The following is a 17680-nucleotide window of genomic DNA, read 5'->3' on the forward strand; positions in this document are numbered from 1 at the left end:
ATTCAGAAAACGAAGATCATGGCATCCGGTCCCATCACTCCATGGGAAATAGATGGAGAAACAGTGGAAACAGTGTCAGACTTTATTTTTTTGGGCTCCAAAATCACTGCAGATGGTGATTGCAGCCATGAAATTAAAAGATGCTTACTCCTTGGAAGAAAAGTTATGAGCAACTTAGATAGCATATTCAAAAGCAGAGACATTACTTTGCCGACTAAGGTCCATCTAGTCAAGGCTATGGTTTTTCCTGTGGTCATGTATGGATGTGAGAGTTGGACTGTGAAGAAGGCTGAGAGCCGAAGAGTTGATGCTTTTGAACTGTGGTGTTGGAGAAGACTCTTGAGAGTCCCTTGGACTGCAAGGAGATCCAACCAGTCCATTCTGAAGGAGATCAACCCTGGGATTTCTTTGGAAGGAATGATGCTAAAGCTGAAACTCCAGTACTTTGGCCACCTCATGCAGAGTTGACTCATTGGAAAAGACTCTGATGCTGGGCGGGATTGGGGGCAGGAGGAGAAGGGGATGACAGAGGATGAGATGACTGGATGGCATCACGGACTCGATGAACGTGAGTCTGAGTGAACTCCGGGAGATGGTGATGGACAGGGTGGCCTGGCGTGCTGCGATTCATGGGGTCTCAAAGAGTCGGACACGACTGAGCGACTGAACTGAACTGAACTGATATGCCTTATACTAAAGAATAAGTTTCAAGAATGTATCTAAATAAGGATCTTATTGAGCTTTTAAAGTATTTTTCATATATGCCTTATACTAAAAAATGTTTCAATAATGTACCTAAATAAGGATCTTATTTTTATTCATTTGATTGGTGTTGGTATATTGCTTTTCAGTATAAAGACTTGCATTTTACTTAAGTTTTCTGAAATTTTCTTCTATTATTTATTTACTTATTTCCTCCTCTATATTTTCTTGATTTTCTCTGTCTGGAACTTCTGTTTATCTGACACTGAATCTTCTAAAGTTATATTCCATTTTTTATATCATTTGTTCCATGTTTTCGTCTTTCTGCTCTATGCTCTGGGAAATATATTTGCCTTTATTTTCTAGTCCTTCTTTCAGAATGTTTTCACCATTCTTTATAAGGATGATGAACTCTTGACTGAGGTCATGGGGGCAGTGAGCCTTGTGTGTCTCTCATGCTGTCATCAGGCTAACCTAGACTTGTTCACATGACAGATGCAAGGATCTAAGTGAGGTAAGCAGAACTGGAAACACTTTTGAAGTATAGACTTTGAACTGGCTGAGAAATGAACATTGTCACTCTGTTGGGCCCTTTTGACCAAAATAAGTCATGAAACCAGCCCAGATTCAAGAAATATTTGTTAAATATTTTGTTTATATTTTCTCTTTCACTGTGAAGGAGCTTTTTAGCTTGATGTGATCCCATTTATTCTTGCTTTTGTTGCTTATGCTTTTGGTATCATATCCATAAAATCATGGTCATATCCAGTACAAGGAGCTTTTACCCTATGTTTTCTTCTAGGACTTGTATAGTTTCAGGTCTTAAGTTTAGCATCCTTTTTGTCATTAGACCACTTGCCTCTGAAATGAATGTTGCAGTTCTGTAAGGTGTCTTATGGAAGTTTTGCAGAAAATTTGGAGAATCTTTAATCTGTATAATGGAGAGTGGCCTTTATAGCCGGTCACCAGTGTCGTATTTTGCAGTGTTCTCTTCTTTCCCCCTAACTCCTATCTAGATCACTACCCAGACACAATTGCCTGTATTTATTTATTCATTTTTTGCATGTGTCTCCTTTTGGCAATAGCCAAATAAATACATTTGCTCACTCTTGAGAATATTATACAAGATTCTAATCTACTTGTCCAAATGGAACCTGTTGTAGATACAAGACCTTCCAGTGTTTTCTGAACAAAGGAAAATTACCTTGACTTACTTTCTTTTCAATAGAATGTGGAAAATATTTTTTTTTTTTGGTGAAGTCTTTTGGGTGCATTAAGCTTTCTCTGGGAGCAGTTTTGGGATAAAGAAGCTACTGCATAATCAAAAGAACATAAATATTTCTGCTGCCAACTGTCAATAAGATTTTGCCTAAAGATTTTTCTTTGAAAAGGGCTATTAAATAGAGCTACTAAACTAAATAATTAAAAGATAATGTAAATTTCAAAGTAGACTACAGTAGCAATTGATATATAGGACTTTGGGCTGAGTTCTCAAAGCTGAGAACAGAGCATATTAGTGCCTGTAGGTTTTAGAGCAGGATACTACCTGATCCGTGTAGAGCTTGTTATGGTCACAGTTCTTGCTGGGGAAGCAGTTCTAGGCAGTCCTTGCAGACCGTGGCTCAGTGCAGTGCCACGGGACTTGTCCAGCTCATCAACAGCTGACTGGTGATGGCTGGACTCAGTACTCCATCCCTCCAGCTGTAGCCAGCCAGGGCCTATGAGATGCTGCCATGGAGGCACTGCTGGAGTAAGGGAAATGGTCATTTGCTGGTCAGTGAAACTTTTTCTTTCTTTTTTTTTTTTTTTTTCAAATTTAAGCAGAAGTTACAGTGATATAGGCAGTTGGTTATAGGAGCAAGAATCAGGAAACGCAAGTAAATAACTGAGTCATATTAGTGTTGAAATAATAAAAAATAGATCCACCAACTCCTGCTACAGCTGCCTGAATCTAAATCTTAAAAAATGTTTTTTTTCATCTGATCAGGTTCTTTGTAGGTTTCATATAAGCTTGTTTTCAAGCATAGGTGAGATTTAGGCTACTAGAAGTAATGTTCATGTTTTGTCAGTTTATAGGAGACATTATTTCCTACCTCATTCTTCATACATACCTACTTATCTGAGTGGCGCCAGTTGTTGCACTAGTGATTCTATTTGAAATTTCCACTATAATTCTTGTCCACTGAGCTATAAGAACTGACAGCATCTTCAGTTGTCATCATGACTCCTTTAGGCATAGAAAGTGCAGTTAAGATTTTGTATGTTAGGAAAGGAAGGCTTGGTAAGATAGTGTTTATTTTACAGAGTAATAATCTTTTATCTGAATGTTCTCAATTCTGTTCCAGAAAGTGTCACTGGCAAATAAAAACTTCACTTCTTTTAAAAACAAAAAGACTTCTTCTAAAGAGAAAACATATAATAGGGAGTCAGGATTCCATAGAGAGTTCATGCTATTGGTTTCTAGTGGACCTGAAATAAGAGATTTACCTGTGGTTATATAGAAATCTAGTAGGTGAAATTGGAGAGAGAGAGAAGAGAAGGGAGAGAAAGGGAAACAGACTGGGAGAGGGAGGGAGAGCAGAAGAGAGGAGAGAGGATCTGAGAGAATACAGTCTTCTTTCCAGGTTTATGCTTTTCCTACCATGAACCTGAGAGGATAATCTGGCCTGTATTAACAACCGCAGGCCCTCACTGGGTTTCTGAAGATTTTCTGGAGAGAAATTGTGTTGAAATTCTCATGATCACTACCACCTCTGACTGTCAAGTAGATACTGGGGAAAACCTTTTGTCTCCCCAAGGTAAAGGTGGGATGTGTAAATTAGAAATACAGAATGTGCGGGAACCCCAGCCTGACCTTTTCTTACTTTTCTTCCTGGTAGCTTTTCTCTCAGATACCACTGAAGTGACAGTACCTCTCTGTGATAGTACCTCTTGGACTTCCTTCTTCTTATTGGCTCTCATCATAGGGGCCTGCCTTTAGCAGTTGTAGTTCTTTAGAGTCCCCAGTAATTCCCAGCTGCAGCTGTTCCCCGTGGTAGTGTTACACCTGATTTGACCCTAGGCCTCTTGCTTACTCCTGTAGAGACAGCGTCTGTTCTCAGCCTTGCTTTTAGCCTCAGTTCTCACTGATTACTTCCTTCCTGCTCTCCTACCTTAATGGACTTATTCATACCAATATAGTGGCTTCCCAAATATAACCCACTGCTTGATACCTGCTCTTCATATCAGCGCCCAACTTTGGTTCAGGGGTTACTTATTTCTGTAATTTCTCAGGTGGAATTAACCTCTGCCTCCTTTGTGCTCCTCATCTGTTCTTTACAACATCTAGCATAGTATTTGTAGTTCTTTGTTGTTTATGTCTCCCTTGAATAGAGCAGAAATGAATTATCCCTACCAAGCGCTGCACAAATTGCAGATTCTTGAGCAAATATTGTTGTTCTTTTAAGCCACTAAATTTAGGGATAATTTGTTTTGCAGTCATAGAAACTGAGTTAGATTTTGGTATTTGGAGATGTGGTGCCATGTGACAGAAACCTCAAAATGTAGTGGTGACTGAAGCTAAACTAGACGACTAGACAATGGGCAGAAGGTGGGAGGACACTGAAGAGATTGTTAGTGGAAGCCTAATGGTCAAGGAGGATTTCAGTGAAGGTTTAAAGGAAAGTGAGAAAGTATCACTGAGAGCAGGAGAAAAGATCCTTGTTATGCAACAGCAGAAAGTTTAGCAACATTGTCGCTTATGGTAATGTAGAAAAGAGAAAATGGTTATAATGAATTGAACAAATTCAAAGGTGTTGTCTGGCGGTTTCTGCTGCTTATAGTAAACTTGACAGGAGGAAGTGCTAGTGTGACGGCTTTTATCCCTCAAAATTCATATGCTGATGCCCAGTGTGAAGGTGTTAGGACATGGGGAGGTGCTTGGAAGCACTTAAGTCTGAATGGTGGAGCCCTCAAGAATAGGATTAGTGCTTTTATAAAAGAGATCATGCAGAACTCCCTAGCCCTTTCCACCATGAGATAACACAGTGAGAAGGTGGCAATCTGCCCCCTGGAACGTTCTGGCCTTCACCAGAACCTACCATGCTGGCACACTGATCTTGGATTCCAGGATCCACAACTGTGAGAAATTAATTTTTGTGGTTTATAAGTCACCAAGCCTCTGGCCATTTCATTAATAGTAGTCCAATTAGACTAAGAGAGAGAAGCTAAGAAAAGAATTGTTAAATATAAAAGAACCAGAACTTACTGAGTTTGAAAATAAAACTTTTTTTCTACTTTCTCCAGGTGGCAGACAATTTTCAAATTAAGAAAAATCTTATGAGAAGAGATTAAATCTAGAGTATTGTGATTTACTCTAGATTCACATGGTTTAACTATGAAACCAAGAGAGTGATTGTGACACTGTTTGATAAGGCCTCAGGAAATTTAATGTCATGCTTCACCAAGGCAAGTAGTCCGTCTTGAGGATATACCATGCCTCACACATCTTTACTAAATGAAAACGTCCTCTAAGAATTTTAAGAGAATTGTCTCTCAGGATACCTAGAGGAAGCTCAAGACATATACTGCAATTTATGAGTGTGATTTTTGTCTGATGAAGTGGATTATAAATTGATTCACAAGAAATCTACACAGTTAAAAGATTTTATTTTTTAGAGTGGTTTTAGGTTCACAGCAAAATTCAGCAGAGAGCACAGAGAATTCCCACATACCCCTTGTCCCTCTCGTATACACCTGAGTAGTACCTTTGGTAAAATTGATGAACCTGAACATTGATGCATCACTGTCTCCCCTGGTGTATAGTTTATAGAAGGTTTCACTCTTGGTGTATATTTTTTGTTGTTTTTCAGTTGCAAATTGTGTCTAACTCTCTGCAGTTCCATGAACTGACATGTATCCAGTATTCTAGCCCTTAAAAATCCTCTGTGCTTTGTCTTTTCACCTACCCTATCCCAGTCCCTTGTTCAGTCACCAAGTCATGTCCAACTCTTTTTGACCCCATGAATTGCAGCATGCTAGGCTTCTCTATCCATCACTATTGCCCTCAGTTTGCTCAAACTCATGTCCATTGAGACAATGATGCCATCCAACCATCTCATCCTCTGTCGCCCCCTTCTCTTCTTGCCCTCAATTTTCCCCAGCATCAGGGTCTTTTCCAATAAGTCAGCTCTTTGCATCAGGTGGCCAAATTATTGAAGCTTCAGTTTCAGCATCAGTCCTTCCAATGAGTATTTAGGGTTGATTTCCTTTAGGATTGACTAGTTTTATCTCCCTGCTGTCCAAGGGACTCTCAAAGGTCTTCTCCAACACCACAGTTCGAAAGTGTCAGTTCTTGGCACTCAGCCTTCTTTATGGTCCAACTCTCACATCCATCCATGTATGACTACTGGAAAATAGCTTTGACTGTAGCTTTGACTATACAGATCTTTGTTGGCAAAGTAATGTCTCTGCTTTTTAATACAGTGCCCAAGTTTGTCATAGCTGTTCTTCCAAGGAGTAGGCATCTTTTAATTTCATGGCTGCAGTCATCATCTGCATTGATTTTGGAGTCCAAGAAATTAAAATCTGTCACTGTTTCCACATTTTCCCTATCTTATTTGCCTTGAAGTGCTATCATCTGCATATGTGAGGTTCTTGATATTTCTCTGAGCAGTTTTGATTTCAGGTTGCGATTCATCCATCCTGACATTTCACATGATGTACTATAAGTTAAATAAGCAGGTTGACGATATACAGCCTTGATGTACTTCCTTTCCCAATTTTGAACCTGAAGCTGAATGATTCTATGCAGACCTGTAAGACCTCTTGGAATTAACATCAAAAAAAGATTTCTTTTCATGACAGGGGACTGGAATGCAAAAGTAGGATGTCAGGAGATACCTTACATCAAGGTAAATTTGGCTTTGATTTGACCTTGGGAGTACAAAATGAAGCAGGGCATAGGCTAACAGAGATTTGCCAAGAGAACACAGTGGTCATAGCAAATACCCTCTTCCAGCAACACAAGAGACTTTACACATGGACATCACCAGATGGTCAGTACTGAAATCAAATTGATTAAATTCAGTTCAGTTGCTCAGTCGTGTCCAACTCTGTGACCCCATGGACTGTAGCACGCCAGGCCTCCCTGTCCATCACCAACTCCCAGAGTTTACTCAGACTCATGTACATTGAGTCAGTGATGCCATCCAACCATCTCACCCTCTGTCATCCCCTTCTCCTCCCGCCTTCAGTCTTTCCCAGCATCAGGGTCTTTTCACATGAGTCAGTTCTTCGCATCAGGTGGCCAAAGTATTGGAGTTTCAGCTTCAACATCAGTCCTCCCAATGAATATTCAGGACAGATTTTCTTTAGGATGGACTGGTTGGATCTCTTTGAAGTCCAAAGGACTCACAAGACTTCTCCAACACCACAGTTCAAAAGCATCAGTTCTTCAGCGCTCAGCTTTCTTTATAGTCCAACTGTCACACCCTTGCATGACTACTGGAAAAACTGTAGTTTTGACTAGATGGACATTTGTTGGCAAAGTAATGTCTCTGCCTTTTAATATGCTGTCTAAGTTGGTCATAAATTTTCTTCCAAGGAGCATGCATGTTTTAATTTCATGACTGCAGTCACCATCTGCAGTGATTTTGGAGCCCCCCAAAATAAAGTCAGCCACTGTTTCCACTGTTTCCCTATCTATTTCCCATGAAGTGATGGGACCAGATGCCATGATCTTCATTTTCTGAATGTTGAGCTTTAAGCCAACTTTTTCACTTTCCTCTTTCACTTTCATCAAGAGGCTTTTGAGTTCCTCTTCACTTTCTGCCGTAAGGGTGGTGTCATCTGCATATCTGAGGTTATTGATATTTCTCCTGGCAATCTTGATTCCAACTTGTGCTTCATCCAGCCTGGCATTTCTCATAATGTACTCTGCATAGAAGTTAAATAAGCAGGGTGACAGTATACAGCCTTGACGTACTCTTTTTCGTATTTGGAACCAGTCCATTGTTCCATGTCCAGTTCTAACTGTTGCTTCCTGACCTGCATACAGATTTCCCAAGAGGCAGGTCAGGTGGTCTGGTATTCCCATCTCTTTCAGGATTTTCCAGTTTGTTGTAATCCACACAGTCAAAGGCTTTGGCATAGTAAATAAAGCAGAAATAGATGTTTTTCTGGAACTCTCTTGCTTTTTCCATGATCCAGCAGATGTTGGCAATTTGATCTCTGGTTCCTCTGCCTTTTCTAAAACCAGCTTGAACATCAGGAAGCTCATGATTCATGTATTGCTGAAGCCTGGCTTGGAGAATTTTGAACATTACTAACGCGTGAGATGAGTCAATTATGTTGTCGTTTGAACATTCTTTGGCATTGCCTTTCTTCTTTGGGATTGGAATGAAAACTGACCTTTTCCAGTCCTGTGGCCACTGCTGAGTTTTCCAAATTTGCTGGCGCATTGAGTGCAGCACTTTCACAGCATCATCTTTCAGGATTTGAAATAGCTCAACTGGAATTTCATCACCTCCACTAGCTTTGTTCGTAGTGATGCTTTCTAAGGCCCATTTGACTTCACATTCCAGGATGTCTGGCTCTAGGTGAGTGATCACACCATGGTGATTATCTGGGTCATGAAAATCTTTTTGTATAGTTCTTCTGTGTATTCTTGCCACCTCTTCTTAATACCTTCTGCTTCTATTAGGGCCATACCATTTCTGTCCTTTATTGAGCTCATCTTTGCATGAAATGTTCCCTTGGTATCTCTAATTTTCTTGAAGAGATCTCTAGTCTTTCCCATTCTACTGTTTTCCTCTGTTTCTTTGCACTTAGGTCAATAATTACTAGGGTAATTTTTTAATACAGTCTTAGTAGCTGAAATAATTAGAATGGTTTATCCTTTAGGATTTATTTTTTAAATTAAGTTCTGGTAATAAATTTATGCTGGCTTGATGAAATGAATTGAGACACCTTTCATCTTTCTGTTTGATATGAAATAATTTAAATAATATTGTAATTATTTGTTCCTAAAAGGTAGACTAAAATTTAAAGGTTTTTTGGATGTATTATTATTATCTAAAATAATAGTCAACCTTTCCAATCCCTTCATTGGTAATTCATCAAGTTGGTTTTCTACTTGGTTTTCTCTGGTTTATTTGTATTTTCTAGGAAATCACACATTTATTTTATTTCTAGTCTTGCTAATATTTGTTTTGTCTTCACATTTTTAAGCAGGATCTTAAATGGTGTGTGTGTTTGTATGTGTGTGTATGTATCTTGTTTGTTAGTCTTTAAAACAGCATCTTTTGGAATTATTTAGTAACTCTTCTACTGTTTTTCTGTATCATAGATTATATCTGTCATCTTTATCTATTCACTCCTCAAATCTTCTTTTAGTTAACTTTGTGCTTTTTAAAAAATACTTAGGATAAACCTGTTTCTGTACTTGTGCTCATTTGTCTTCATAATGAAAGGATTTAGGGACATCAGTTTTTATCTAATTATGGCTTTTTCTGTGTTCTGTATATTTTTTGTAGTTACTTTTTCATTAATTTCTTAAGTGTTTGTGGGCTTCCCAGGTGGCACTAGTGAATAAAGAACCTGCTTGCCAATTCAGAAGACCCAAGAGAAGCAAGTTCTGTCCCTAAGTCAGGAAGATCCCCTGGAGGAAGAAATGGTAATCTACTCCAGTATTTTTGCCTGGAGAATACCATGGACATAGGAACCTAGTGGGCTACATTCCCTGGGATCTTAGAGAGTTGGACAGACTGAAGTGACTTAGCATGCATGCAATCACGAGTGTTTGTGATTTTTCTCCTTGATCAGGAGTTAATTTTCAAATCGTTAAGGTATTTCAAACTTTTAAAAATTATTTCTTGTATTATTAAATTATGATCAGTGACTGTGACTTGTAATATATTTACTTTTAAGTATTTCTTGTGGTTTGCTTTGTGGACTTTATTGCATCTTTAGTATTCTCTTCAAGGAACGCTTTCTTATTTTGCCATATAGGTAGGCTGAGAATTTTCCAGATCTTCCAGTTCTAGTTCCTTTTTGCTTAAGAATTCCATCTTCAAATCATTTCTCTCTTTTCACATTTTGCCATAAGTAGTCAGGAGGAGCTAGGCCACTCCTTCAGTATTTTGCATAGAGATATCCTCAGCTAAATGTTCAATTTAATTACTTGCAAGTTCTACCTTCCACAGAACACTAGAAAATGAAGTCAGTTCAGTCAAGTTCCTTGCTACTTTATAATAAGGATCACTTTTTCTCCAGTTTTCAATGACATGTTCCTCATTTCCATCTGAGAGCTCATCCTAATGGCCTTTGTGGTCCATACTTCTACCAACATTCTCCTTAGGGTTACTTAAATATTCTCTAAGAAGACTGAGGTTTTCTCTCCTCTCCTCTTTTCTTTCTGAACCCTTAGCATAAGTACCTTTGATGCTCATATTTCTGGTGTGTACCTCTAAACTCTTACAGCTGCCACTAGTGAACCAGTTGCAAAGTCGCTTCCACTTTTTAGGTTATTTGTTATGGCAGCATCCCACTCTCAGTACCAAAATCTGTAGTAGTCAAGGTTCTCCCGAGAAGCAGACCTTCTAGGACCTGAGGAATCCCATGATCTGCTCTCTGTAAACTGGAGACCTGAGAATGGCAGTGGTGTAATTCAGTCTGAGCCTAAAGGCCTGAGAGCCAGAGGAGCCCGTGAGGTAAATTCCACTTCAAGGGCAGAAGATGAGATGAGATGTCTCAGCTCAGTGAAGCTGGGGAAAAGAAGCAAATACGTCCTTCCTCCACCTTTTGCTCCATTTAGACCCTCAACAAATTGGATGGTGCCCATCCATAGCTGGGCAAGGCATTCCAGTGAGTCTACCAATTCAAATGCTAATCTTACCCAGAAACTCCCTCATAGACCCCAGAAATAATATTTAATGTGAGTACCTATTGGCCAATCAAGTTTATGCATAAAACTTACCATCATACATATAAACATAGGAAAAAAAATCACTGAAATTAAACTTTAGAAGATGAATTTAAGGAGAGTCACTCTGGAGATCAATCCAAATTAGTGGATTGGAAAAATCAATATCTAAGAATATCTAAGAACTAAGAACAAATTCATGCAGAGAAATAAATTAAAACAAAATCATTCAGAGGTTGATTTTCCACATATCATTTCTGTGGGCATTATTGGAGCCTGTGCATAATCAAAATACTGGTGTAAATCAAGGAAGAAGAAAACAAAATTGAGGGAACAGGATCCAACATAAAAGAGACAAAGGAATTTACTGAATGTGGGTAAAGAGACACATCAAATGAGAGCTCTGTAGCAGGCCTGAAAATGAATTGATCTAGATTGTAACAGGTCAGAAAGCTCAAGGAGAGACTTCTTCAAGAAGGTGAAATGAATAAAATACCCAGTAGGTTTGACTCTGTTGGGAAGAGATTTACACAAGCTCTGGAGAATATGGGAGGAAAAATTAATATTAAAACAGAAAAATTAATGTTAAAACAGAAAAATTAATGTTAAAACATAGAGAAATATTAAAACAAAAAATAATTCTTAGAGAAAATAATCATAGTAAATATGATTCAGCTATCATAGTATTTACATGGTCAACATAAACAATATTAATCTAAACAATAGATATGGGTCCTGCAGTATTATCTTATTATCTGCAGTATTATCTGTGGTGTTGATACCACAGACCTTTAGAAGGGCTGGCTAGGGGAGCTGTGTGAGGGAGAGAGACTAGGAGAAAATGGATATTGATTTATCATAACTTTATAAGATTTTGGAAGAATGTGGGAACCCAAGTGTGTGTGTGTGTGTGTGGGAGGGGATGGGGTAAGAATGGTGGTTATATGTGACAGAGCTAAATTCTCATCTTCTGTATTAATAATAGATATTATCAGTAGATAGTAAAGTCAGTAACTGGTAGTAAGAACATAAGACTGTAAACATGTTATGTAGAGACTGGGGATAAATACCAGAAACCAACAGGAAGACTTGAAAGCTGTTGCCTTCCAGGGTGAGAAATTTGAAATGTGTGGAATTGTGAAGTGAACTGAAAGTTGCTCAATCATGTCTGACTCTTTGCACCCCATGCACTGTAGCCTACCAGGCTCCTCTGTCCATGGAATTCTCATGGGTTGCCATTCCCTTCTCCAGGGGATCTTCTCAGCCCAGGGATCGAACCCAGGTCTCCTGCATTGCAGGCAGATTCTTTACTGTCTGAGCCACCAGGAAAGCCCCTGAAATATGTGGGGCCTAATGTTTTTCATAAAAAGTCTTATAAAATTTTAAATGCACGTGTGTGACTTTGCCAAAAATACCTTCCCCACCAACCATAGATTAAAAACAAAATGGAATAACAAAAGAAGACATAAACTTAATAGATTTAGGAGATACAAGGAGGAGTTCTACAAGGTTAAAAAAAGAAAATTGTAAGAACTCATATTAGAAAGAACATCTGCATTTTGAAGAATACCCCATTCCTTTCCCTCAGTCCAAATTTCAGTTAGCATTGATGAGGAAAACTAATAGATGTATTCCTATACATTTTTTAAGTTTCAGGGATAACACAATCTTGCTGGGTTCCAGAAAGAGAAAAAAAGTTACTTGTGAAGGAAAAAAAAAGATGAGAGTGAGACTCAATTTCCTGCATCGAACTTTGGAGACTAGAAGATGGTAGGATAATGTCACTGAACTAGTGATAGAATTACATTGGTGAATCCTATACTGGGCTAAGTTATCAGTCACCTGTCAGGGAGAGAGATGTGCAGATGTTTGAGGAGTCTTGAGAAAATGCACTAACCAACAAAAGGATTTCAACAGTGATTATGGGAAATGGAAAGATAAGAGGAAATGGTGCTAAGTAATGAAGTTGTCAATATACACACGGTCCAGTTTTAGTGGTTAGAGGCCAGCTTAGAAAATGTTTATTATAAGCTCTAAATAAGTATTCTTTTTTTCTCAACCTTTCAGCCTGAAAATTTTCAAAATAGAAATCTGAAAGACTTTTGCTTAGATTAACCAGTTTCTTTTGCAGTAGAGTGCTTCTGATTCTTTGGAAATAGCTGATTCTAGGGCAGGAAAAATAGGTGAGCCTCCATTTTTTTTTTAACATGACAAAGAAGTGTGCCATGATAAAAGGGCAGAGAATGCATACAAAAGATTTATTGGTGAGTGCCTTTTGAAAAACCACCTGTCAGGGAGTGAACAAAGCGGGATTGGAAGAGGAGGAAGTTCAGCTGCACTGTGAGCTCCAGACCTGATATGGTCCAGCTGTGACTGTCATATTTGTCCATTTGTTGTCAAAATTGGACAAAGGAGTATGAAGAGATAGATCCCTTTCATACATGCCCATCACATGACAAGCATACGTTTGTCATCTGGCAATAAAAAATACCCGGCACTTTTGTGACAGAAGCCCTGCCTCTTTCTGATGATCAAGATCAATTACTCCTGCCAGATGTGTTTCTTGGCTCAAGGTACTTGGAGTGACCAGGCAACAGTTGTAACTTAAAGTTTAATGGGCTCTGTCCCTTGGTCGAGGACAAGGGACTTCCAGATTCATAGAACCTAGCTTTGCAGGGAAAGGAAATATAAATTTCTAAATGGGCACTGGGACTGAGGAGGCCATTCCTGCTGCTTCCCTTGTTTCTTGCCTACGTGTATGTTACTTCTTACAGACGCTATAGCATAATGCTTACTGATTTAGGGCATAACTACAACCCAGAGGAGGGTGTCCTATCTTCACATGGTATCATCACCTCAACCATGCCTTCAGAATGCTTTCCAAGCATTCCAGATCACTGTCTCAGATTGGCAGCTTCTGAATATTGTGGTATGTAATAGGATGAGTGGACCGAGCAATCTGTATTGATACCTCCCTTATTTTAGTACATCTGATTGGTAGCAAAGTTCTGTAGGATATAAAGTGAACTAGAAACATTGTTAAATCTCAGGTACTGGTGTTAAGTCTCTGTCTTCTTTCCTTATTCCATTTTATTTTTAATTTAGGTTTGGGAGTTTATTTTTGGCAAAGTCATAAATGTGCATCATTTAAAATTTTCTAAGTCACAAGCTCACATTTATACTTGTGGTCAGGGAAGGCAAATCCATATCTGTAGTAAGTGTTGATTCTGGTCAAAGTGAATCACTGCCCCTTTCAGAGTGGAAAAGGGTCCAGTGTAATCAGTTTACACTGTCTGATGGTCTCCTGGGGGAAATGTTCTCTATTGGGGGTTCAGCTTTGGTCTCTTTCAGATTAGATAATCTGTTTTAGCACTTAGCTAGATCAGCCTTGGTGAGAGGGAGCCCAGACTGTTGGGCCCATGCATAGTTGCTGTTTCTGCCACCCTGGCAGCTTAGCCCATTATGCCAGCACTAAGGTGGTCAGTGACATGATGGATGATGTCGGCTGGTTAGTATTCTGTATACTTGGCTGTTTAGTGCCTCTTCCATGGAGGAGTACTTTCTGATGGGTGTTAATATGTTAATAATATATTAATCCAAAGATTCTCACATTTTACGTCCATTCCCGCAGGACTATCTTCATGCCCTGTTCCCAGGAAAACCAGTCAAGAGACTTTAATCTTTTAGATGAAATTAAAGAGGCCCTGAGCTAGCAGAGTGGCAGAGACTATAAATAAACATATCTGAACAGTATTTCAGGTTAGGCTTGTGATACTTTAGAGATTCCAACATTTTCAGTTTGATTAATTATGAGGATCAGAAATTCATCTTAACTGAGGCAAAGGATTTAGGGAAAAGTTGGTCTGTAGGTGAGACGGATACATTTTATTTATTTTTATTGGAGGATACTTTCTTTGCAATGTTTTTAGTTTCTGCTGTACAACAGCATTAATCAGCTGTAGGTATACATCTCTCCCCTCCCTCATGAGCCTCCCTCCCTCCCATCCCCCTGTCCTAGCCCTCTAGGTCGCTATGGCGCACCAAGCTGTGTTATACAGCAGCTTCACACTAGCTGTTTTATACATGGCAGTGTGTTTATGTCAGTGCCACTCTCTTCATTCATTCCACCTTCTCCTTCCCCTGCTGTGTCCGCAAGTCTGTTCTCTACATCTGTGTGTCTGTTCCTGGTCTGGAACTCAAGGAAGAGGTCAGAATTAGAGACAAACACATAGCCATGTTATAAGGCTACCCATTTCACAACTCAGAACTGCAGGGAAAAGTTTATTTGCTATCACTGCTCTCATTCACCCTCTACAAATCTCAATTTGCTGGTTATTGGGGGATTGGTAGTATGAGGGGACAAACAAATAACACTAACAAAAAATACAAGGAAATTGCCAGGTTTTAAACTTGGGCTCGTGTAAGCATTTAAACATTTCCTTTCAGTTTTCAGTAGTGTTTAATGTCTTGGTATAACTGCTCTCTTAAGCATTTCTCTCTGTTATCTGAGTATGTGATGGAGGGGTGGCTTCTGTGATCTTATGGCTTGAAGAAGGCAGGATTCTCAGATTTCTATATTGTCTCAAGGTTCCTCTGGTCACCATGGTGATGTCCTCTGTCAGTTGCTGCTCTTCTGTTTGGACTCCTCTCCTTCAGTTTGGTCAGAGCCCAGTGATGCTTCTTGGCTCTCAAGACCTCTGGTGTTAGAGACCCCTTTGAAATCTGGCAGTGAGTTGGGGTCAGTTCAGCTTGGATGGCTCACTTTGAGCCATGACCCTCAGCCTCACACAGAAACCTCAACTGGCTATCTCCCTAGCTAGATATTCTGGGGTTAACCTATGCCAGCTTTGGGGAAGCTAAGCTCAGAGTGCCTCTTTAACAAGACTCAATTGCCAAGTTTTTGTTACCATATTTTGCTACTTTCCTATTTATTTGCAGTTTGTTTAGTATTTGTCACTACCTACCCTTCCCTTACAATATACATGTACATAAGAATATCAACTCATGATAATGGGGACCTTGTCAGTCTTGTTCATCACTGAATCACAAACTCCAAGGATAAGTACCTGTCACATGGGTGGCCCTTAATAGATTTTTGTTAATGAAGGACAGAAATAATAGATGAAATCCCTAAGTAAGAGTATATCAAGTGAGAACAAGATGAGGACTGAACTGTTTAGTTCATTTTCTACCTTCTCTTTTAGAGGTAGGAAGCAGAAGAGGTTCCAGGGAAGAAAACTGAGAACTGATCAAAAGAAGTATGAAGAGGATGGAGTGCAGAAGATGGGGAGAAGCATGTTCAGTCGAGTGTGATAATGCCCAAAACGTCAGGAGTTGAGTCGGAGTAACTGAAGCTGACAAGTCTGTTGATGACTGGTAATCTGGGGGAGGAAAGCAGTATCAAGATACAAGTCTGAGAAAACTCAGGTCTCAAGAAATTGTGCCATCAAAGGGAGAAGATAACTGTGGCAGCAAAGTCTTTTATGAAGATTGATGGTGAAGGTAAGAAGGAGTTGGGATTTGTCACTGGGCTCTTTGGAAATAGGACTCAATGGAGGGCTCTTTTCCCCCCAAGACAGAAGAAGCTTGGTGTTTTGATACGTAGGGAGGAACTGATGAGGAAAAGAGGAGGAAGACTGAATAAAGAGATAATTCATGAGTTAAGGTCTCAGAACTTAACTGGAAAAGCATGAGATCAACCTTGGAATGGAAGGCAAGAAGGAAAGAGGAATGAGTGGGAAATAGAAGGTGTGAGGCGAATGGGAAGAACACACAGGAATTTCCATCAGCTTTTGCTTAATGAAATAGAGGTATGCAGATTATCCGCTAAGAGTACATGTATATAGACCCCTGTAAGAACTGGTCTCCTACCTCCCACACTTCATTTGCATGTTCTTTGACTATTTGCTGACTGAGGGTAAACAGCCAGGCTCCCTGGAAGTGCCTTTTCAAAGAGTTCTGAAGAAGAGAACTCTTTAGTTCTTGTTCAAACTGAGGGGACTTGAGTGCCCTGGAGTTCCACAGAATTCATATGCAGATCTCAATAGATCTCAAACTCAGCTCTGTTTGTGATCCTGGGTTGTGTAACTAACATGGATAATTCAAATATCACAACTTTCCATTTCTTTTGTACCTCAATAACACTGATTCATTATCAAATAAATAAAATTTATTTACTCCGAATGTTTCGTCTTTGTTGGTGCTCTTAACTGATGAGAGAGTCCATCAGTATGTTGTTTTGGATTAACTTATGAAAATGAAGAGTTTATGGATTATATGCTGATGGAAAATTGTCTGCTGAGGTAGCTTCATATTTGTTCTTTATTCTACTGATTTCATATATTTGAATTTTGCAAAATGTGAGTTTTTTGAATGAGCACACCCACACATATTTATATATATATAAGGAAGTACATAATGTGCATGTCTGAAGCCAAAATATTTAAAGTTATTTCAAATTAATAAAAGTTTATATGTAATAATACTTTGCTTGTGCTTTTTGACTGTCATTCACTTATTCATTTACCAAATACTTACTGGCTACAATGTGCAGGTTCTGTTCCAGGTGCTAGGAGTATAAATGCTCAAAAGATACAGTCCCTGAGTTTCAAGGAATTTATGGTCTGGTTATAGAAGACAGATGTTGTAATAAAACAAGTACTGTGGTATATTGTATGTGCCAAGAAAGAAATATGTACAGGGTGAACTAGGGCCTGAGGGAGGGAGTAGTCAATTTCTGTTTCAGAAGAGTGAGAACTTGCTGTCAAAAAGTTTTGAGGTAGAAAGCAGATTGCCCTGCACCCAGGGTAAGGCAATTGGAGATTCATTCCCTATGAACTGAAACTCCAAGAAGAGAAAAGCAGGATAATTAAGGGAAAAAGCTGGACCCTGCCCAAACTCCCCAACCATGCATGCACAAAAAAGTCTCCTTGGATGTTAAAGGAGGAGTTATGTCAAAGGATGTTCTATATCCATACGCCTTTTTGGTAAAATCCATCTTGGCTAAAAGATGCGTGTGCACACATGGGAGGAGCCTAAGATATACCGAATATGGACTGAACCAGCCAGTCAAAACGA

General features: G+C 39.2%; 1 long non-coding RNA gene across 2 annotated transcripts in view; it reads left to right on the top strand.

Annotated features, from left to right (window-relative positions):
• The window catches only part of LOC105603195 (uncharacterized), a 44698-nt gene extending 27912 nt beyond the window's left edge, over positions 1 to 16786 (top strand). For both annotated transcript variants that reach the window (XR_009597254.1, XR_003585753.3), the window contains exon 5: positions 15808 to 16786. This is a non-coding gene — a long non-coding RNA (uncharacterized LOC105603195). The remainder of the gene's footprint in view (positions 1 to 15807) is intronic.
• Positions 16787 to 17680: the final 894 nt, after the last annotated feature.

Source organism: Ovis aries, chromosome 18 (assembly GCF_016772045.2).
Source record: "Ovis aries strain OAR_USU_Benz2616 breed Rambouillet chromosome 18, ARS-UI_Ramb_v3.0, whole genome shotgun sequence".
In the NCBI taxonomy this organism is placed as follows: Eukaryota; Metazoa; Chordata; class Mammalia; order Artiodactyla; family Bovidae; genus Ovis; species Ovis aries.